The sequence below is a fragment of the Heloderma suspectum genome, chromosome 3, assembly GCF_057233095.1.
Source record: "Heloderma suspectum isolate Gila_16-S chromosome 3, 16-S_ref, whole genome shotgun sequence".
NCBI lineage: Eukaryota > Metazoa > Chordata > Lepidosauria > Squamata > Helodermatidae > Heloderma > Heloderma suspectum.
The window spans coordinates 4571888-4593799 of NC_139460.1; the positions used below are offsets into that span (position 1 = coordinate 4571888).

At 46.9% G+C, this 21912-nt stretch overlaps 1 pseudogene across 1 annotated transcript in view; it reads right to left on the reverse strand.

Moving 5' to 3' along the window:
- Positions 1 to 21912, reverse strand: part of LOC146349260 (disintegrin and metalloproteinase domain-containing protein 26A-like) — a 107973-nt pseudogene that overhangs the window by 15665 nt on the left and 70396 nt on the right. Inside the window, exons 16-19 of the transcript XR_014789352.1 lie at positions 17042 to 17234; positions 16224 to 16329; positions 14798 to 14981; positions 12127 to 12204 (exon numbers count right to left, since the gene is read on the reverse strand). The product of XR_014789352.1 is annotated as a disintegrin and metalloproteinase domain-containing protein 26A-like (transcript). The remainder of the gene's footprint in view (positions 1 to 12126; positions 12205 to 14797; positions 14982 to 16223; positions 16330 to 17041; positions 17235 to 21912) is intronic.

A 21912-nucleotide genomic window follows, 5' to 3' on the forward strand; every position in this document is an offset into this window, starting at 1 on the left:
AAGAAACATACCCCCAAACAGTATCATATCACAGAGCACATCTGCCTCCACAGACTGAACCAGAAAAATCACAGATGCGCCACTCATAGGCGCAGCTACGGCGCAAAAACAGGGATCCTCGTGATTTTTACAAGAAAGATAACCCCAAACATTGTCATACCACAGAGCAGCCCGATGTCCATGGACTGAGTGACAAAAAACATGGATTTGGGGCTTCATAGCACTGTCATGTTATAAAGCCATGGATAAGACACCCAATTCAATATGGATCCTCTGAATTTTTACATTGGATCCCCCCTGCCCAACACTGCCTCCCATCAAAGCACAGAACTCATCTTTGTCCAAGTATGCACACTAAGAATCCCAGAACTGCTGCTTTCCAGCAGATCCCAGATCTTCTGCTTCACCTCAAATGGTGTGAACCATTTATGTGAGGCATGGATCCTGACAGATCATCTGGATTTTATAGTGCATCCAAAATCATAGCTGAATCACAAAGCAGGTCCATGTCAATGGCAAGAAAAAAATGGCAAGAAAAAAAATAGATTCAAGATGCAGTTCCTTATGGGTCCTCTGGATTTTAATATAGTGTCCCCACAAATGCACCATTACACCACAGATCACATCCATGGCTACAGAGGAGAGTATTAAAATTATTGATACTGTACTTCATGGAGCAAGCGTGATGTAAAAACATGAATCCATAACAATGACACTCCCATGCTTCATGGAACCAGCATGGCATAAAGACATGGATTTGGTTCAGTGTGATCTATGATTTGACCATGGTTTCATGTGGATCCCATATAAAATTCTGATCCATGTTTTTGTGCCGTGCCTGTCCCACGAGTGGCGGATCTGCAATTTTTCTGGTTCGGTCTGTGGAGGCAAATGTGCTCTGTGAGAAGATTGTTTTTTGGGGTATCTTTCTTGTAAAAATCATGAGGATCCCTAAGGATCCCTGCCTCAAATCCAAGTTCTTCCACTGTGGCTGTACCTATGAGTGGCGGATCCTTGATTTTTCTGGTTCAGTCTGTGGAGGCAGATGTGCTCTATGATATGATGGTGGTTTGGGGGATTTTCTCTGCAAAACTCATATGAAATCAAGAGGATCCCTACAAAGGATCCATGTTTTTGTATCGTGGCTGAGCCCACAAGAGGCAGATCCGTGATTTTTCTGGTTCAGTCCACAGAGCAGATGTGCTCTGTGATTGGATGGTGGTTTAGTGGGTCTCCCCTTTCAAAATCGTATGAAATCATGAGGATCCCTTTTTGATTTTATGGATCCTCAGTTTATCCAGTCCCCACAGCACGCTCTTTCTTCTTGGCTTTGTTCTGCCAGGGGGCAGTGGGAAGGGTTAAGGCTTCCTCTGCCATAGAATTATAGAATAGTAGGGCTGGAAGGGGCCTACAAGACCACCAAGTCCAACCCCCTGCTCAATGCAGGAATCCAGGTCAGAGCAACCCCGACAGACGGCTGGAGAAGAGATCCTGACCTTCCTCTCTGGGACAACCTTTCAAGTACTTGAAGAGCACTATCATAGCTCCCCTCAGTAGGGATGTACGAAAGTCCCTTACCTGATCCCGAAGCTTGCTTCGCGGTGGGGGGGAGGCGCTCCATCCTTCCCCCTGAAATTCTGGCCGGGGGGCAGGCGCCCCGTCCCTCCTGCCGCGAATCCTGCTGTCCTGCCGGGACGCAAATGGCGGCGGCCAAAGCCGCCGCTGTTTGCGTCCCTGCAGTTAGCCGTGATAGGCTACGTAAATGTTTACGTAGCCTATCACGGCTGAGTGAAAAAAAACAACAAAAACCGCGCGTACGCAAATGGCGGCGCCCATGGGCGCCGCCATTTGCGTTCCTTATTTTGGCACGTGTAGTCTACGTAAACATTTACATAGACTACGGCGAAAATAAGGGGAATGCTATTTGCGTTCCCCTTATTTTCGCCGTAGTCTACGTAAATGTTTTTACGTAGTCTACGTAAACTGCGTACACGCGGTTTTTGTTGTTTTTTTTCACTCAGCCGTGATAGGCTACGTAAACATTTACACGTGCACCCATGGGCACCGCCATTTGCGTACGCGCTTTTTTTTCCCCCCCTCAAAGTCAGCCGTGATAGGCTACGTAAACATTTACGTAGCCTATCACGTTTGTTTGTTTGTTTGTTTGTTTTACCTTGGAAATGGCGGCGGCAGCAGCCGGTCAGAAGACCGACAGCCGCACCCGCTGCCGCCGCACCACCACCGCACAGCTGCTGGAGCCACTGCCGCCAGGGACATCTCAAGGCTAAACATGCCCAGTTCTTTCAGTCTCTCCTCATAGGGCTCTGTTTCCACTCCCCTGATCATCTTTGTTGCCCTCCTCTGAACCCTCTCCAGCTTGTCTGCATCCTTCTGAAAGTGCGGTGCCCAGAACTGGACTGGACACAGAACTCCAGATGAGGCCTAACAAGAGCTGAGTAGAGGGGAACTAGTACTTCCCTGGATTTGGAAGCTATGCTTCTATTAATGCAGCCCCAAATAGCCTTGGTCTTTTTTGCAGCCACATCACATTGTTGGCTAATATTCAGCTTGTGATTGACAACAATTCCAAGATCTTTCTCGCTTGTAGTGTAATTGAGCCACGTATCCCCCACCTTGTAGTTGTGTGTTTGTTTTCTTTTTCCTGGGTGCAAAACTTGGCATTTATCCCTATTAAATGTCATTCTGTTGTTTTCTGCCCAGTGCTCCAGTCTATCCAGATCAGTTTTTTTTTTCAAATTCTGTTTCTGTCTTCCAAAGTATTAGCTATCCCGCCCAATTTCGTGTCATTTGCAAATCTGATCAGCATTCCCTGCACCTCCTCCTCCAAGTCATTAATAAAAATGTGGAAGAGCACTGGGCCCAGGACTGAGCCCTGCGGTACCCCACCCGTTACCTCTCCCCAGTTTGAGAAGGTCCCATTGATAAGCACTCTTTGAGTCTGATTCTGCAGTCAACTGTGGATCCACCTGATCATTTTTTCATCCAGCCCACTTTGAGCTAGTTTGCTCATCAGAATCTCATGGGGCACTTTGTCGAAAGCTTTGCTGAAGTCAAGGTATATTATGTCCACAGCATTCCCACAGTCCACAAGGGAGGTTCCCTGATCAAACAATGAGATCAGATTCGTCTGGCAGGAGTTGTTCTTGACAAATCCATATTGGCTTCAAGTAATCACTGCGTTGTTTTCAAGGTGCTTACACATGGATTGTTTTCTCATCTGCTCCAGAATTTTCCCAGGGATTGATGTCAGACTGACTGGTCTGTAGTTCCCAGGTTCCTCCTTTTTGCCCTTTTTGAAGATAGGAACATTAGCCCTCCTCCAGTCATCTGGCACTTCCCCCATCCTCCATGACTGCTCAAAGAGAATAGACAGCGGTGCTGAGAGTTCTTCTGCTAGTTCCTTTATTACTCTAGGATGCAGTTCATCTGGCCCTGGAGATATGAACTCATTCAAAGTAATTAGGTGTTCTCAAAAGCCTTTTTGTTGTTTTTAACATCCCTTGCTAACCTCAGCTCATTCTCAGCTTTAGCCTTCCTGACACCATCCCTGCAATTCTGTGCTACCTGCCTGTACTCTTCCTTTGTCGCTTGGCCTTCTTTCCTCTTCCTATATGTGTGCTTTTTTGTTTTCAGATCATCTCTAAGCTTTTTGTGAAGCCATATTGGCTTCTTCTGTTGTCTTCCACCTTTTTTTCTTGTTGGAATTGTTTGTAATTGTGCCTTAAGAATTTCCTTTTTTAAAAGCTCCCACCCATCTTGGACTCCTCTTCTCGTTAGAGTCGCTTGCCATGGGACCTTACTGATTATTGATGTGAGTTTATTAAAATCAGCTTTCATAAAATCCAGGGTACACGTTTGGCTAGACTTGGCTTTTGCTTCCTTTAGAACCAAGAACTCAAGTATAACATGGTCGCTTTCCACCAGAGTTCCTGTAACTGCTCCTTTACCCACTAAGTCATCTCTGTTGGTTAGGATCAAGTCAAAGATAGACGATCCTCTAGTTCCTTCCTCTACTTTCTGTAGGAGGAATTTATCTGACACACAAGTAGGGATGGTGGAGAATTTCTCCCCGAAACTTCGGGGGGCCGAGCGCCAACGTGTTCGGCCCCCTGAAGACGTTTCGGGGAGAAATTCTCCGCCTCCCCGCCCCCCGCCCCCCCCCGGGACAGGACTTACCTTTCCCGAATGTCCCTCCTGGCAGCGGGTCCGGCCGGCGGTTCATCGGGTCTTCGTCAGGGGCGGGAGTGGCAGCTGGTCTTTCGACCGGCTGCCGCCGCCGCCATTCCAATAAAAGAAAAAAAAATGCCCCCGTGATAGGCTACGTGAAGATTAACATAGCCTATCACGGCTAGATTTGCAAAGTCAGCCGTGATAGGCTACGTAAATCGTCACGCAGCCTATCACGGGTGACTTAAAAAAAAAAAAAAGTGCGTACGGCTAATGGCGGCCCCCATAGGGAGCCGCCATTCACGTTCCTTATTTGGTCGCCGTAGTCTACATAAAGATTTACGTAGACTACAGCGACCAAATAAGGAACGTGAATGGCGGCTCCCTATGGGGGCCGCCATTTGCGTACGCGCTTTTTTTTTTTTAAAGTCAGCCGTGATAGGCTACGTGACGATTTACGTAGCCTATCACGGCTGACTTTGCAGATCTAGCCGTGATAGGCTACGTTAATCGTCACGTAGGCTATCACGGGGGCGTTTGTTTGTTTTTTAAAAACTTTTTATTTCGCGGCCGGGCGAGGCGAGGCACCTCCCCCCCGGCCTGAATTTCGGCCGGGTGAGGCAGGAAGCCTCCCCCCCCCGGCCTGAACTGGGAGAGCAGCGAAGCGCCTCCCCCCCACCGCGAAAAGCTGTGAGACCAGGTAAGTGACTTTCGTGCACCCCTACACACAAGTCAGGAATTTCCTGGAGGGGCCTTCTTTTGCAGAATTTGTCTCCCCACAAATATCAGGGATATTGAAGTCCCCCATGACTACTACATATTGCTTCCTTGAAACACTGGCAATTTGCTTTTCAAAAATTTCATCCTCGTCTTCTCCTTGATTGGGTGGCTGGTAGTAGACTCCGACTACCATGTTCCTTTTATTCTTTGCTGGATTTATTTTAACCTAGATGCTCTCGATGGGGCTTTCAAGCTCATCCTCCTGTATTTCTGTGCAGAGATAAGTACTTTTAACATATAGTGCAACCCCACCTCCCTTTGTGTTCCTCCTGTTCTTTTTTCAACAAGTTATATCCTTCAGTTGCTGTATTCCAGTCATGAGAGTCATCCCACCAAGTCTCGGTTACACCTATCAAGTCATAATTTCCCTCCCGTATTAAGAGTTCAAGTTCATTCTGTTTGTTTCCCATAGTCTGGGCATTAGTATGTAGACATCGAAGACCATCTGCTTCATAGTCTGGCTTTCTTCCTACATGTGTCTGAAGACTATTATTGGGCGCTATTAGAGCTGTTCTCCCCGTTGTGGTGCATGAGCTTTCATCCATTGCTACCCCCAACTTTACATCTCCCTTCCCCGTAGGATTCAGTTTAAAGCCCTCCTGATAAATTTCTTCATGCTGTGGCCAAACACATTCTTCCCAGCCTTTGTGAGGTGCAACCCATCCCTAGCCAACAGCCCATCTTCCAGGAAGTATAGCCCGTGGTCCCAGAATCCAAATCTCTCTCGTCTGCACCACCTTCGTAGCCAGTCATTCACCCGGAGTATTTTTCTTTCCCTTTCTATCCCTCTTCTGACTACAGGAAGGATGGATGAGAAAACTATCTGGGCCCCAAAGTTCTGGAGTTTCCTTCCCAAAGCTTCAAAGTCTGACGTGATTTCTTCGTAGCTCCGCTTGGCGGTATCATTTGTTCCCACGTGGATGAGAAGAAAGGGGTACCTGTCAGTGGGCTTTATGAGTGCAGGCAACCCTTCAGTCACGTCTCTGATCCATCCTCCTGGGAGACAGCATACCTGGCAAGTCCATGGGTCTTCGCGACATACTTGGGTTTTGATCCCACTCAGCAAGGAGTCTCCCACTGCTACTACTCTTCTCTTCTTGTAGCTGTAGGCCTTGGTTTCATCACCTCTGCTTGGCTGACCTTCAGCCTCTTGCTCGCTCTCATGCAGGTTCCCCTGTAATTCTTCCTCTGCAGGCTGTCCTCCATTCTCATCCTCAAGTACCTGGAAACGTTCCCTAGTTCCACTGCCTCCACTGGTGCTGAGTGTCTTCTAATTCTTCTGCCCCTAAGTCTCACCCTTTTCCAAGGAGTATCCTCTACTTCATTTTTCCTCACCCCAGCAGTTTCCTCTTTTGCCTCAGTTTGCTGTTACTCTTCTAGCTTCTGTTCTTTGCTTTGCTGCTATAGTTCCACCCTTCTGTCCAAGAATTCTTTGTGTTCTCTTATTCCCTGGAGGGTCGACACTTGCTGCTCCATAGAATCATAGAATCATAGAATAGTAGGGTTGGAAGGGGCCTACAAGGCCATCGAGTCCAACCCCCTGCTCAATGCAGGAATCCAAGTCAGAGCATCCCTGACAAATGGCTGTCCAGCCTCGTCTTGAAGGCCTCCAGTGTGGGAGAGCCCACCACCTCCCCAGGTAATTGGTTCCATTGCCGTATTGCTCTGACACTCAGGAAGTTTTTCCTGATGTTCAGCCGGAATCTGGCTTCCTGTAACTTGAGCCCATTATTCCGTGTCCTGCACTCTGGGATGATCAAGAAGAGATCCTGGCCTTCTTCTCTGTGACAACCTTTCAAGTACTTGAAGAGTGCTATCATATCTCCCCTCAGTCTTCTCTTCTCAAGGCTAAACATACCCAGTTCTTTCAGTCTCTCTTCATAGGGCTTTGTTTCCAGTCCCCTGATCATCTTTGTTGCCCTCCTTTGAACCCTCTCCAGCTTGTCTGCATCCTTCTTAAAGTGTGGTGCCCAGAACTGGACACAGTACTCCAGATGAGGCCTAACCAGTGCTGAGTAGAGGGGAACTAGTACTTCCCGGGATTTGGAAGCGATGCTTCTATTAATGCAGCCCAAAATAGCATTTGCCTTTTTTGCAGCCACATCACATTGTTGGCTCATATTCAGCTTGTGATCGACGACAATTCCAAGATCCTTCTCGCTCGTAGTGTGGTTGAGCCACGTATCCCCCATCTTGTAACTGTGCATTTGGTTTCTTTTTCCTAGGTGCAGAACTTGGCATTTGTCCCTATTAAATGCCATTCTGTTGTTTTCTGCCCAGCACTCCAGTCTATCCAGATCACTTTGAATTTTGTTTCTGTCTTCCAAAGTATTAGCTATCCCTCCCAATTTTGTGTCATCTGCAAATTTGATCAGCATTCCCTGCACCTCCTCCTCCAAGTCATTAATAAAAATGTTGAAGAGCACTGGGCCCAGGACTGAGCCCTGCGGTACCCCACTCGTTACCTCTCCCCAGCTTGAGAAGGTCCCATTGATAAGCACTCTTTGAGTCCGATTCTGTAGCCAACTGTGGATCCACTGGATCGTTGTTTCATCTAGCCCATTTCGAGCAAGTTTGCTCATCAGGATATCATGGGGCACTTTGTCGAAAGCTTTGCTGAAGTCGAGGTATATGATGTCTACAGCATTCCCACGGTCTACAAGGGAGGTGACTTGATCAAAAAATGAGATCAGATTTGTCTGGCAGGACTTGTTTTTGACAAATCCATGTTGGCTTCGAGTAATCACGGCATTGTTGTCAAGGTGCTTCCAGATGGATTGCTTTATGATCTGCTCCAGAATTTTCCCAGGGATTGATGTCAGACTGACTGGTCTGTAGTTCCCAGGTTCCTCCTTTTTACCCTTTTTGAAGATAGGGACAACGTTAGCCCTCCTCCAGTCATCTGGCACTTCCCCGGTCCTCCATGATTTCTCAAAGAGAATAGACAGCGGTTCTGAGAGTTCTTCTGCCAGTTCCTTTATTACTCTAGGATGCAGTTCATCTGGCCCTGGAGATTTGAACTCATTCAAAGTAATGAGGTGTTCCTTGACCATATGCCTGTCGATCTCAAGCTGCAATCCTGCCCCTTCAGCCTGTACTTCGCCTTTGCCAGGGGGGTCATAGACCCTCTTTTGGGAGAAGACTGAGCCAAAGTAGGAATTGAGCACCTCTGCCTTTTCTTTGTCATCTGTTATCATTTTGCCATCCTTATTTAATAGCTGAACAACCATTTCTTTCCTCTGCCTTTTACTATGCACGTAGCTGAAGAAAGCCTTTTTGTTGTTTTTAGCATCCCTCGCTAACCTCACCTCGTTCTCCGCTTTAGCCTTCCTGACACCATCCCTGCAATTCTGTGCTACCTGCCTGTACTCTTCCTTTGTTACTTGGCCTTCTTTCCACTTCCTATATGTGTCCTTTTTTGTTTTCAGGTCATCCCTAAGCTTTTTGTGAAGCCACATTGGCTTCTTCTGTTGTCTTCCACCTTTTCTTCTTGTTGGAATTGTTTGTGATTGTGCCTTGAGAATTTCCTTTTTTAAACGCTCCCACCCATCTTGGACTCCTTTTCTCGTTAGCGTCGCTTGCCATGGGACCTTACTGATCATTGTCCTGAGTTTATTAAAATCAGCTTTCCTAAAATCCAGGGTACGCGTTTGAGTACACTCGGCTTTTGCTTCCCTTAGAACCAAGAACTCAAGTACAACATGGTCGCTTTCCCCCAGAGTTCCTGTAACTGCTACTTTATCCACTAAGTCATCTCTGTTGGTTAGGATCAAGTCAAGGATAGCCGATCCTCTAGTTCCTTCCTCTACTTTCTGTAGGAGGAAGTTATCCGCCACACAAGTCAGGAATTTCCTGGAGGGGCCATGTTTGGCAGAATTTGTCTCCCAACAAATATCGGGGAAATTGAAGTCCCCCATTACTACTACATCATGCTTCCTTAAAACATTGGCTATTTGCTTTTCAAAAGTTTCATCCTTGGCTTCTCCTTGACTGGGTGGCCGGTAGTAGACTCCGACCACCAGGTTCCTTTTATTCTTTGCTCCATTTATTTCAACCCAGATGCTCTCGATGGGGCTACCAAGCTCCTCCTCCTGTATTTCTGTGCAGAGATATGTATTTTTCACATACAGTGCAACCCCGCCTCCCTTTCTGTTCCTCCTGTTCTTTTTGAACAAGTTATATCCTTCAAGTCTTTTTGAACAAGTTATATCCAGTCCTCTTACTTTTTCTTCCAGCAGCGTGATCAACTTGCACTTGTCGCAGGTGTAGGCCATGTTGTTCTCAGGCAAGAAAACAAACATGGCACACATCTTGCAGGTCACCACCACTGGAGAGTCTTGTCCTTCCATACTCTCTTTTCCCTTTTTGGTCTAGCTTCCTGGTTGTTCTACAGTAGCCTGTGCCTGGTCCTCTACTCACTCTTTGCCTTTGTCTCCTTTGTCTCTTCTGCCACTGCAGCTCCCCTGGTCAACTCCTGTTTGCTCCCCCTGTTTGCTCGCTCTGATCGCTCACTCTCTGGGAGCTTGCTTGCTTCCGTTATCCCTAGACCAGCTGGAGCAGCTTCCTCTGCTCTGCTCAGCTGGGAGGCAGGAAACAGACTGAAGGCAGAGACTGGGGAAGTTGCTTCTAGTGGCCACAGCAGAGGCAGGACAGGACTGGAGCGGAGAGAGAAATGCCATGGAGTTTCCCTCTCAGCTCCCATCCCATTCTGCTGCTGCCGCTGCCACCACCATCATTTAATACAATGGCAGCTCGTCAGGGCAGCAGGAGGCTGCTCAATTATCAGGTGGCTCTCGCACCCCAATGAATCACCTTGCGCCCCCCCTGGGGTGCATGCACCCCACTTTGGAGACTACAGCTCTAGCTAAATAATGTTCAGACACCACCTCTGTCACGAAGAGCAAACAGAGGCTGGCTCAAAGCAAAGCTCACTCCCTCCTTCTCTTCCTTCATCTCCTCTCCCCTTCCCCCTCCCCTGCTGGTGGCCGGATCTCTCTCAAATTGATACGTTGGGTGCTTTTGCGTCCTCTCACATTCCCCCTCATTCCTCCTCCTCCTGTCCCTCCACGTGATCTTTCAGAAATTGGTATAATTGGAGACAGCCTGTCTGGACTGCTCAGAAGGCACAAGAAGACCTATGAATGTCCAAGGTGTACAAGGCACCTCGTGGAGGAGCTGCTTTGGTTTGGGGCGCCTTGGTGCTGGTCTGATCCACTTTGCATCACAAGGCACCTCCAAATCAGCCCGCTTCACCTCATTATTTGGGCTTTGGACCAAAGTGGTGCACAGCCCTAATTCAAAGTACTGGTATAAACATTCAAAGCCCTAAATGGCTTGGGGCCAGGTTACCTGAAGAATCATTTCCTAACATATGTACCTGCCTGGACCCTAAGATCAGCTTCAACAGTCCTTCTCCAGGAGCCCCTGCCAAAGGAAGTAGGTAGGTAGCTACCAAGACGATGGCCTTTTCTGTTGTGGCCCCAGTTATGGAATGAACTTCCTAGAAAAGGTCCCTTGGCACCTATATTGCGCTCTTTCCAGCACCAGGACAAGAGCTTTTAATTTTCTTAGGCATTTTAGCCTCAGTTGTCTGAAATCTCTTATTGTATTTTAAATCTCTGCATTGCTGCTAGATTTTATTTTTGTTTTATTTTATACTGTATTATTATACTTTTACATTTTATATTTATTTTATAGTTTGAATTATTGTTAACCACCCAGAGAGCTTAAATAAACAAATAAATATATATAATAAGGCGAGAATTAAAAACCTTTCAGTGACAGGAGGTTTATTGGGAGATAAGCAGCAATGACAGATTTCTTTTCTTTTCTTTTCATCTTCCTTAAATGTCATTAGTGTCACTAATGTCAACTGCAGGCAATGACAGAGCTGCAATGGTGGTGGCACTGTAGGCTGCCATGTTGCCCTGCATAGCCTGCTGGAATGACTCTACATCACAACATACCATTGTTCCAGATAGGGATGTCAGAGAATTTCGCCACGAATCTCGGGGAGGCCGAATGCCAGCGCATTCGGCCCCCCAAAATCGGTGGCGAAACGGTCTGCCACCCCCCCCACCCCCCCGGGATGGGACTTACCTTGTGCGAATGTCCCTGGCGGCGGGTCTGGCGGCGGTTCGGTGGTGGCTGCAGCAGCCAGTCTTCCGACCGGCTGCCGCCACCACCATTTCCAGTAAAACAAAAACAAAAACAAAAAAACGTGATAGGCTACGTAAACATTTACGTAGCCTATCACGGCTAGATTTTTAAAAAATACCGTGATAGGCTATGTAAATGTTTACGTAGCCTATCACAGCTGAGTAAAACAAAAAATGAAAAAAACGCGCGTACGCAAATGGCGGCGCCCATGGGCGCCGCCATTTGCGTTCCTTATTTTGGCACGTGTAGTCTACACAAACATTTACGTAGACTACAGCGAAAATAAGGGGAACGCTATTTGCGTTCCCCTTATTTTCGCCGTAGTCTACGTAAATGTTTACGTAGACTACACGTGCCAAAATAAGGAACACAAATGGCGGCGCCCATGGGGGCCGCCATTTGCGTACGCGCGGGTTTGTTTTTTTTTCCACTCAGCCGTGATAGGCTATGTAAACATTTACGTAGCCTATCACGGCTGACTGCAGGGACGCAAACGGCGGCGGCTACGGCCGCTGCCATTTGCAGTCACGGCAGAACAGGATTCGTGGCGGGAGGGACAGGGCGCCTCCCCCCCTGGCCAGAATTTCGGGGGGAGGGACGAAGCGCCTCCCCCCCACCGCGAATCAAATTTCGTCAAAGGTAAGGACTTTTGTACATCCCTAGTTCCAGAAGCCTGGAGGAGTGGGGACAGGGGAGATGGTGGCCTTTACAGCACAGCAGAAACATACTAGTGTCCTTCCCAGAGCAGTGGTGGAAGTAACCAGCTTGCTGTGCAACTAGTAAAGCCAGCAGCTTTAAAGACATTTCAAAAAGAAAATCAAATGGTAAGCCTCCTCCTCTCCCCCAAATAATGTTGCCCCAAGGCATTTTGCCTGGCTCAGAGAATCAAAATCTCTGTGTCTCATCTCAAAGCTTGCAATCAAGAGATAAATAACAGCATTCCATTAACCTACCCAGCTACCAAAGCATGGTTTCTTTTTCTTTCCTTTTTCTACTTACCCCATGGTTGTTACAGTCTGAGAAATCACAATCATAATTCAGAACTGCCACATCAACACATGATCTGTTTATGCAAATCTAGAAAAGGAGTTATAAAACATTAATTGTATACAATGTACTCATAGAATCATAGAATAGTAGGGTTGGAAGGGGCCTACAAGACCATCAAGTCCAACCCCCTGCTCGATGCAGGAATCCAAGTCAGAGCAACCCCGACAGATTGCTGTCCAGCCTCATCTTTCATGCCTCCAGTGTGGGAGAGCCCACCACCTCCCCAGGTAATTGGTTCCATTGTCGTACTGCTCTAACAGGCAGGAAGTTTTTCCTGATGTTCAGCCGGAATCCGGCTTCCTGTAACTTGAGCCCATTATTCCGTGTCCTGCACTCTGGGATGCTCGAGGAGAGACCCTGGCCTTCCTCTCTGTGGCAACCTTTCAAGGACTTGAAGAGCGCCATCCTATCTCCCCTCAGTCTTCTCTTCTCAGGGCTAAACATGCCCAGTTCTTCCAGTCTCTCCTCATAGGGCTTTGTTTCCAGTCCCCTGATCATCTTTGTTGCCCTCTTCTGAACTCTCTCCAGTTGGTCTGCATCCTTCTGAAAGTGTGGTGCCCAGAACTGGATACAGTACTCCAGATGAGGCCTAACCAGTGCTGAGTAGAGGGGAACTAGTACTTCCTGGGATTTGGGAATCCAAACTGATAGCAGGAAAGCCTGCATTCTGACAGCTTATACTGTATCTGGCAAATATTCCTAGGATGTCTACAGGCATATCTTCAAAGAAGTGCAGGCATGGGTTTTTCTCCTGTGGATGAACTCTGCTTCTCCCAGCCTTTGCTCCAGTAATGACATCCATATAGCCTCTGTAACTGGTGTGTTTTTTTTCAGTTTTAAAAGCACCTGACATGCCTTTCTGCTCAGATATTATCTATTTCTTGTTTTTATTGACATCACTGAAAAGCAGTGGACGGGGCTTCCTGGTTGACTTATGGACCAGCCAACCAGCCCTGTGCACAGCCATGCTCCGAGAAAGAGGGAAGTAGACTTATGATTAAAACAACTGATGACCAATCAATACAGCCCAGTCTGGCTTCTGCTCCAAACTGGAAGGCTTCCCCATACTATGCATGTATCTAAAAGGTGGGGAGTGCACTTCCACATTGGGCTTGCAGCTGAAATTATGTCTATCTGCACTCTTTAAAAAAAATCTTTTTATCTGCAACACAATGGTAACAAGAACAAACAAACAAATAGGATTAACACTGCACTCTTAACTAAGCAGATGATTACTGTCAAATAGAATTTGATTACCAAAGGTCTTGTCAAGTCAGAAAAAAAGAGAAAGAAAAGAAATGGAGGGTTAAACTACATACTACGTTAAGTATGTAGCATGCATCTCCTCTGGCAATGGATGCCTGGGTACCCTCCTCAGGGCCTTCCCCCTCCTCCCCAAGCCATGCCCCCCTGACCTACCTACCCGGCTACCAGGGGCTTGGGGAAGAGGCAGAGAGAGGAGTCCCCTTATTATCACCAATCTATGAGATCTCCTCAATTGGAAGGTGAATGATGCGCAGGGGAATCCCCTTGTTTCTCCCTTGGGGGAGCAGTGACTGCGCACTGCAAGTGCCAGCCAAAAGCAAAGGATGAGCAAATTAGGGTTGAGAGAGCTGCTTTGAATCTGGATCCAAATTCCAAGCCAAAAGAGCACAGGGCTTGGGTGGCTCGATGCGCAGTTGGCATGGCTCGGCGGCCTGGGGATTGAACTTGATGGTCTTATAGGCCCCTTCCAACCCTACTATACTATTCTATGATTCGGATGTCCGAATTTCGCTTCAGACCCAGAGTCCAAGGCAGGTTGGACCAGGTTTGAATTGGGCTGAGGCAGGGCCAATTCGAAAGCTCCAAATCAGCATCCGAAGTGGGTTGGGAGGTTCGTGCACAGCCCTAGAGCAAAGCCAGGCTGAGCACTCAGCCAGCATTTACAGGACCTCCCGCAAGCACTGTCCAAGTGCACTTCTGTTCCACTCTGACTGCCTCACATCCTGACTCAATGGGAGAAGGCATGGGACAGGCAAAGCTGCCTTGGTCAATGTGCCCCTGTCAAGCAAAGCTGGGTCCTGGCTGACATAACGGGTGGATGAGCCAGTTGGTGGGATGGCTTTACAGCATATGGGCGTTCCCCAATGGAAGACATCCAGGCACAGTGAAGCCAGTTCCCGGTGGATGCAGTGGGTGGATCATCCACTTGGCACTTTGGCTGGGGACCAAATGATGTCTTTAGGGGTACCCCCTGACATCATTTGGCCCACCTTCCACCCAAAATCAGTTGCCCAGTCTTGTTTTAAACTTTCCCACTCAGCCCCTTTCTCCCCATGAATGGCTATCAAAAGATAAAAGACCGCCATTGGCACCAGTGAAGGGTTTCCCACCTCTTTTTAGCCCCCACGCGGGGAGGTGTATTTAGGGGGAGGAAGTGACTAGGTGGGAAGGTACAAACCTCCCCTACCTGTCTCTGGTGATCCTGATCTAGATTGGGGCCCCACATGTTTACAGTGAGATTAAAAAAAAAGTGAAGATCAGCTGCAAACTACAGGTTGTGCTTTGTAGCAAAGCGAAGCCCTTTCTCCTCTCCCAAACCGGGATCAGAGCAGACAAAAAGTCTGGCTGAAGTTACCTTGTCAAGGCCACATGTTGTTCCATCTCTCACGGCTCCAATATCATAAACATCAAACCCAAGATGAAATTCTGTACCCCAGCATAATGTGTCCTCTACTGTAGTCTGAACTATTCCTTGTCTGGTTGACATTTTTGGAATTTTGTTAACATGAGTGCACTGGACCCTTCCACATAAGACATCTCTGAAAGAAAAATGAGAAGGAAAAATATGATATCTCTTTAATTCTCGAAGTTAGATACTGGAGGCCACTCAAGGAACCAAATGGGGATGAGGTACAGTTTTGCAATGAGCATACAAAAGACATGATAGCCAGTTAAAGAGGCAAAGGGTTATGAAAGAAAATGCCAAAAACTTTGGAGATGGACACAATGTATCGATATTTATACGCTAACGCTAGAAACATCTATACCATGATGGAAGAGCTGGAATGCTAAATGCTAAATGAGAGTGTAGATATAATAGGCATAACATTAAACTAGTGGAATAGAGAGAATCAATGGGATACTTTTATCCCTTGATCCAATCTATAGAAATGACATATTGGGGGTGGTGTTGCTCTGTATGTCACCAAGGGCATAAAGTCCAATAAAGTAGAAAATGTAAGAGGAATGACCTAAACTGCTGCACAGAATTGTGGGTAAAAATATCAGGCCTAAAAAGTAACCTAAAGGTAAAGGTGTCCCCAACCAGTCGTGTCCGACTCCAGGGGGTGGTGCTCATCACCATTTCTAAGCCGAAGAGCCAGCGCTGTCCGAAGACGCTTCTGTGGTCATGTGGCCGGCATGACTGAACACTGAGGTGCATGGAACGCTGTTACCTTCCCTGCCGAGGCGGTACCTATTTATCTACTAGCAATTTCTTGCTTTTGAACTGCTAGGTTGGCAGGAGCTGGGACTGAAGACGGGAGCTCACTTCGTCACGCATCACTCGGGTCTCGAACTGCTGTCCTGCCGACCCTCCGGTCTGCAGTTCAGCATCTCAACCACTACGCCACCGCGGCCCCTTAAAAAGTAACCTAGTACTGAGGAAATGCTATCACCCCCTGACCAAAATTGACTGCCTTTGAAAAGATGGTGCTGACACAAAATGGCTACCTCAATAAATGAATGAATGAATCATTTATTATAGTCACGGACTACTAAGAACTTTGATATGAAGGACGAATACAGCTGGTTAAGAACAGACAGAAAAAAAAACAATTCAGTTTTAAAAATGGCCAGCATTTCCTCTGCAATTTTATTTGCATTGAAGATTTAAAAACATTAACAACTGTCGCAGTAATATAGGGATGAATAATCCCTTAAGCAGAACAATAGTAAGCTTTTAGTAATAGTAATAGTTGTAAGCCAATTTGGGAACAATTCTATGGGAAACTGAATGAGTAACTTGGGAAAATCAGACACCTGCCCTAGGCACAACCTACTCTTCATTACATTTCTTGTATTTTTGACCCTCCTCGCCACAGTTGCCAGACCGGTCACCTCGCATGTTCAGCTCCTTGAAACAACTCAGTGGGGCCTGTTCTGTACCTGCGCATGGTAAAGGAAGAAGGAGTGAAAAAGAGGAACTGGCTGAAAGCACAAAAAGAGGCATCCGGGCCTTCAGACAGCAGGCAAATCACGAAATGTACACACTGATCAGAGGAATTACTCTGGCTAGAGAAATCTCTGCCTTGCCTGTTCCTTGAGGCCATCCAGCCTCTCTTACCACCTCTGAGCTTTTGCATTACAGCATAAGACTAGGCAATGTGGGTCAGCCAGCTATTTCCAGAATAATTCTGCAGACCAAGACATTTATGATTAAAATAAAGATGTGCATTTGTTTACTGAAGGTGAAACGGCATACTTTTAGGGCTAAATTGGCCATGACATTAATTGCATGCATGCAGTTAATATGCACAGTTTTTGTTATGTAAATAGCAAAACCATGGGGAAAGGGTGGGGAAGTTTATTTCTCTCCCTACCATTTTCCTAACAACAGCAGTTTTTCTGAAGCTGTTATTTGCATTTCAAGGGAAACCCACACCAACGTCAGTGGAGGCTTTCTGTGTGATGCAAACAGCAGCTTTAGAGTGGTAGTTTTTGTTGGAGTTGCTAAAGAGAAAGATTACGGATCTGGGATGAAGTAGCACAAGATTCTCCAAGCCCTGTTCCCAGATGGCTCTTCTGGATGAAATGGTCAGTCCCTCAAGGGTTAGGTAAAGGAGTAATTCTTTAGTAATAAAAAAAACCTCAGCCTTGCCTTCACCAAAAAGAACGATGCACTGTCTCTCGAGATCAAGGCAATTCCCCAGAAAACAGTTGTTATTGTTGCTACATGGCATCCCATCTTGTTTATACACATCTGGTGGGCAGTCGGCAGAAGTCCCACTGCAGTATTCCGGAAGGTCACACTCGGTAGCACTTTTCCTACACACAGTTCCCTCTTCTAAAAACTGTTGGAAACAATAATTTAAGCTTTTGATTTTAATTATTCCCGAGAGGCATAACTCAACAGTGGTGTCATGGACCAGAATCTGGAGACTCAGCATCACCCCAAAGAGGACTCTAAGTCTAGTGAGACACTGGTCACCCTAAGCCAGGGGTGATCTTTGAGGGCCCCTGATGCATCCCCCAGACCCAAGGACTTGGCCCTCCCATCAACCTCAGCCTTCAAGAATGGCTCTCCCAAAGCCTCTCAGGTGCCTCAGCCATGTAGGACCTTGAAGCTATGGAAATGAGCATGAGCCCTTTAACATTGCCGTCAAAACCCAGTGGGAGGTAAAGCTTCTAATGGACCCGAGCTGACTTGCCTAGCTAAGGCCTCAGTTGCTGTTAGTCCCTTGCTGGAACAACAGGTCCTTTCATGAGTAACTACCCCAGCCCAGCAGTTCCTGCAGAATGCTAGTAGTCTCTCTGCCTTGCCGTGCTCTGGTATCCCATAGCATAACTGCCAAGGCACAGGGCAATAATCTCCCAGCACTAGCTTTTGGGACCATTAGGAACAGATTCACTGCAATGCAGTACTTCTAACACCCAGCCCAGATAGCTTATCCAGAAGAGTATCAGGGATGGTCAAGCTTGCTGAAATTCTGTGAACTTTACTTGAAAACTCAGGTTGGCTCACTCCCATTCTCATTCGTGATCTGTTTCTTCGGTTCATTTGAATGGGAAAAATGCATATTTATCAAAAGTGCACACTTTCCCCCCCTTGACTAATGTGTGAAAAGGTATATTTTTTTAAAATGTGTATTTTTAAAAATGCATAACTTTTAAAATGCACAACTTAAAGTCTAAGGCTTGTGCAGCCTCCCCTGATTCAGATGTTACTGAGCAATAGAGTTGGGCGGCATCAGCGTACTAATAGCACCTCGCTCCAAACCCTGTAATGACTGATCCAAATGGCTTCGTATCAGTGCCAAATAGCATTGAGGACAACATAGTGCCCTGCTGCACCCCACAACCTAAATGCCAGGGGGCCAATGAGCTCTCTGCCAAAACTACTCTCTGAGATTGACCCTGCAGATAGGACCAGAACCACCAAACAATGATGCCTCTGATAACCATCTCACGAAGTTGTTCCAGAAGGATACCATAGTCAATTATATCAAAAGTCACTGAAAGATCCCTCTCCCCATAAAGGTGAAATCAAGACTGATTTGGTCCCAAGACCAGGCCTTGAACCCAGACTGGAATGGGTCAAGATAATAGATATCCTACAAGAATATCTGCAATTGCCCCACCACAACTCTCTCAAGAACCTTTCCAAAAAAGGGGGTATCGGTGACTGGGCAGTAGTTACCAAGTATCATCATCATCAAAACCAACAAAGGAATAGATGCTACATTCATTTGGATCTACATATTCCAGCTCTTACGCCATAGGTTTTGCCTCACTACTACATCTGATGCCATGGCTTTGACTGAGAACTACAATGAAGCCAGAATGGTACCTGTCCTCAAGGCCACACATTTTATGAGTTTGTTAAGTCCCTGTTTGAAAAGAGCATTTTCCTGTGGATGGGCAGTTTTTGCTCCCTGGGTGTGAGCCCCGAGTGGAATTTCCATTTGCCCAGAAATATTTCCTCCTGTGACAGCATGATTTTGGCCATGCTCACTCCTCTTTGGGAGCCCATTGTCATCTTCCTCACAACAGTGGAGCTCAAGGGCCCAACCCTCAGCTTCTCCCCCACCACCCATCTCTTTGTCCTTTTCTTGAAGATGCCAAAGCTCAGCCAGTGTCCTATGTATCAGAGCAAGGCAGAAAGGAGCCTCTTTTGCATAGTCCTGCCTACTTGAGTGAGTGGGAGGTAAAACATACTCAAGGATATCCTCCTCCGCTGTATGGAGAATGGCCCTTTATAGTGTCCTGTTGGGGCTCAAGTCTGTGTCCAAAGGGGAGCTTCCTGTTGGGGATTTCCCTTTCTCAAAGGAAACATGGCAGGGAAGCAAATGCTTCAGGTTAAAGATGAATGTTTAAAAACCCTGCTGGAAACTGGCTAGGGATTGCTCTGTGGGTAGAGACCATTGATAACAAAGGCAGAACCATGTGGGGTAACAAGTGAAAAGCAGGTCCTTTGTCCCTGCCTGGCACCCACATTACAATCCTTTCCATGCTAGGTTAAGACATTGCTATTTTCACAGGCATTTTAAGTTATGTAAACTTTCTGAGTGTTTTTAGCTGCTGCCTCATATGTATCTTTTAATATTTTATGGTATAAATAGTTTTTATTTATATTTGTTGTTCATTGCCCTGGAATCTCTTGGATGAAGGGTAGTATACAAATGTTTTAAATAAGTAAACAATAAATAAATACTTCTGCATGCTGAACTATGTATCCAGCATTAACACTCAGTATTTCAGAAATAAATACTGAAATGATTATTGCAAACTATAGCTGCACGTAAAATTATACTCATTTAACGATCCGTTATGCATGTAATGAAAAGGACAGTGCTACTGATAAACGGAAACGGTCCTCTGCATTCTGTGGAATAATCGGCCTTCTCTGCTTCAAAATGTTGGGAGGAAGCTTCTACAGAAAGGGAAGTTGTGGTTTCCAAGGGAAATTATTGTAGTCCCAAAGTCTAGCTCCAAATAATAAGGCTTAGGAAGTACTCCTCAGGATTAGGGAGCTGTACAGTCTACAGACCACAAGAGCAATGCTCTCCAGCCTCACAGAAAAGGGAGCTATGCAGGGCCTCAGTGAGTCAACTCAAATGGGGTTCCTGACCTCTATGAACTCACACTCACAGTCACATGGGCTGGTGGTGGGACTAGTGATAACAAAAGTTGGCTGGTTCAGAGACTTGGCTTTTGGGACTGGCTCAAGAACTGAGCAACAGATCCTTCAAAAATGGGAACCCTGTTCTTATGTACTAGCTCAGACTGCACAGCTCCTTCACCAATGAGCCTAAGAGCTTTCTTTACCCCGAGTCGGGCTAAGCTTAGAAACCAGATGGCTTCCTTGCCCTGTGGCACAGGTTTTTCTCAGGAACATACAGAATCTGATAGGCTGGCCTACTGTTTCAAGAACATTTTGCAATCTATTAGACTAGGGATGTCGGAGAATTTCTCCACGAATCTCCGGGAGGCCGAATGCCAACGCATTTGGCCCCCCGAAATTGGTGGGGAAATTCTCCAACGCCCCCCCCCCCGGGCTGGGACTTACCTCGCGCGAATGTCCCTCTCGGCGGCAGGTCCCAGCGGTGTTGCGGCGGTGTTGCGGCGGCGGCGGCAGCCAGTCTTCCGACCGGCTGCCACTGCCGCCATTTCCCAGTAAAGTAAAAAACAAAACAAAATGTGATAGGCTATGTAACGATTTACGTAGCCTATCACGGCTAGATTTTCAAAGTCAGCCGTGATAGGCTACGTAAATCGTTACGTAGCCTATCATGGCTGACTTTGGGGGGGGGAAAGCGCTTACGCAAATGGCGGCACCCATGGGCGCCGCCATTTGCGTTCCTTATTTGGGCACGGGAAGTCTACGTAAAGATTTACGTAGACTACGGCGATAATAAGGGCAACGCTATTTGCGTTGCCCTTATTTTCGCCGTAGTCTACGTAAATCTTTACGTAGACTACCTGTGCCTAAATAAGGAATGCAAAGGGTGGCGCCCATGGGCGCCGCCATTTGCGTACGCACTTTTTTTTTTCTTTCAAAGTCAGCCGTGATAGGCTACGTAAAGATTTACGTAGCCTATCACGGTATTTTTTAAAAATCTAGCCGTGATAGGCTACATAAATCGTTACATAGCCTATCACGTTTTGTTTTTTTTTTACTTTTTTTTTCTTTCACTGCCGGAGAGGCGAGGCGCTCCCCCCAGCCAGAATTTCAGCGGGGAGGGATGGGGTGCCTCTCCCCCAGCCTGAATTTTGGCGGGGAGGGGCAGGGTGCCTCCCCCCCGCCAAGAATTTTGGGGGGAGAACCGAAGCACCTCCCCCCACCGAAAACAGCTGCGGGACCAGGTAAGGGACTTTCGTCCATCCTTATTAGAAACCCAGATTTGAAGTGGAATTCTAATGGGGATGTCAGAGGATTTCGCCACAAATCTCAGGGAGCCCGAATGCCAGCACATTCGGCCCCCCGAAATCAGTGGTGAAACAGTCTGCCCCCCCGCCCCCCCCAGGACAGGACTTACCTTGGGCGGATTTTCCTGGCAGCGGCAGCTCCAGTGGCGGTGCGGCGGCGGCGGCTGGTCTTCCGACTGGCTGCCGCCGCCACCATTTCCAGTTAAAACAAACAAACAAACAAACAAACAAACGTGATAGGCTACGTAAAGATTTACGTAGCCTATCATGGCTAGATTTTTAAAAAACACCGTGATAGGCTATGTAAATGTTTACGTAGCCTATCACGGCTGATTTAAAAGAAAAAAAACAACAACGCATGTACGCAAATGGCGGCGCCCATGGGCGCCGCCATTTGTGTTCCTTATTTTACACATCTTAGTCTACGTAAACATTTATGTAGACTAAGACGGCGAAAATAAGGGGAACGCAAACAGCATAGACGCTACGCTATTTGCGTTCCCTTTATTTTCGCCATCTTAGTCTACGTAAATGTTTACGTAGACTAAGACGTGCCAAAATAAGGAATGCAAATGGCAGCGCCCATGGGTACTGCCATTTGCG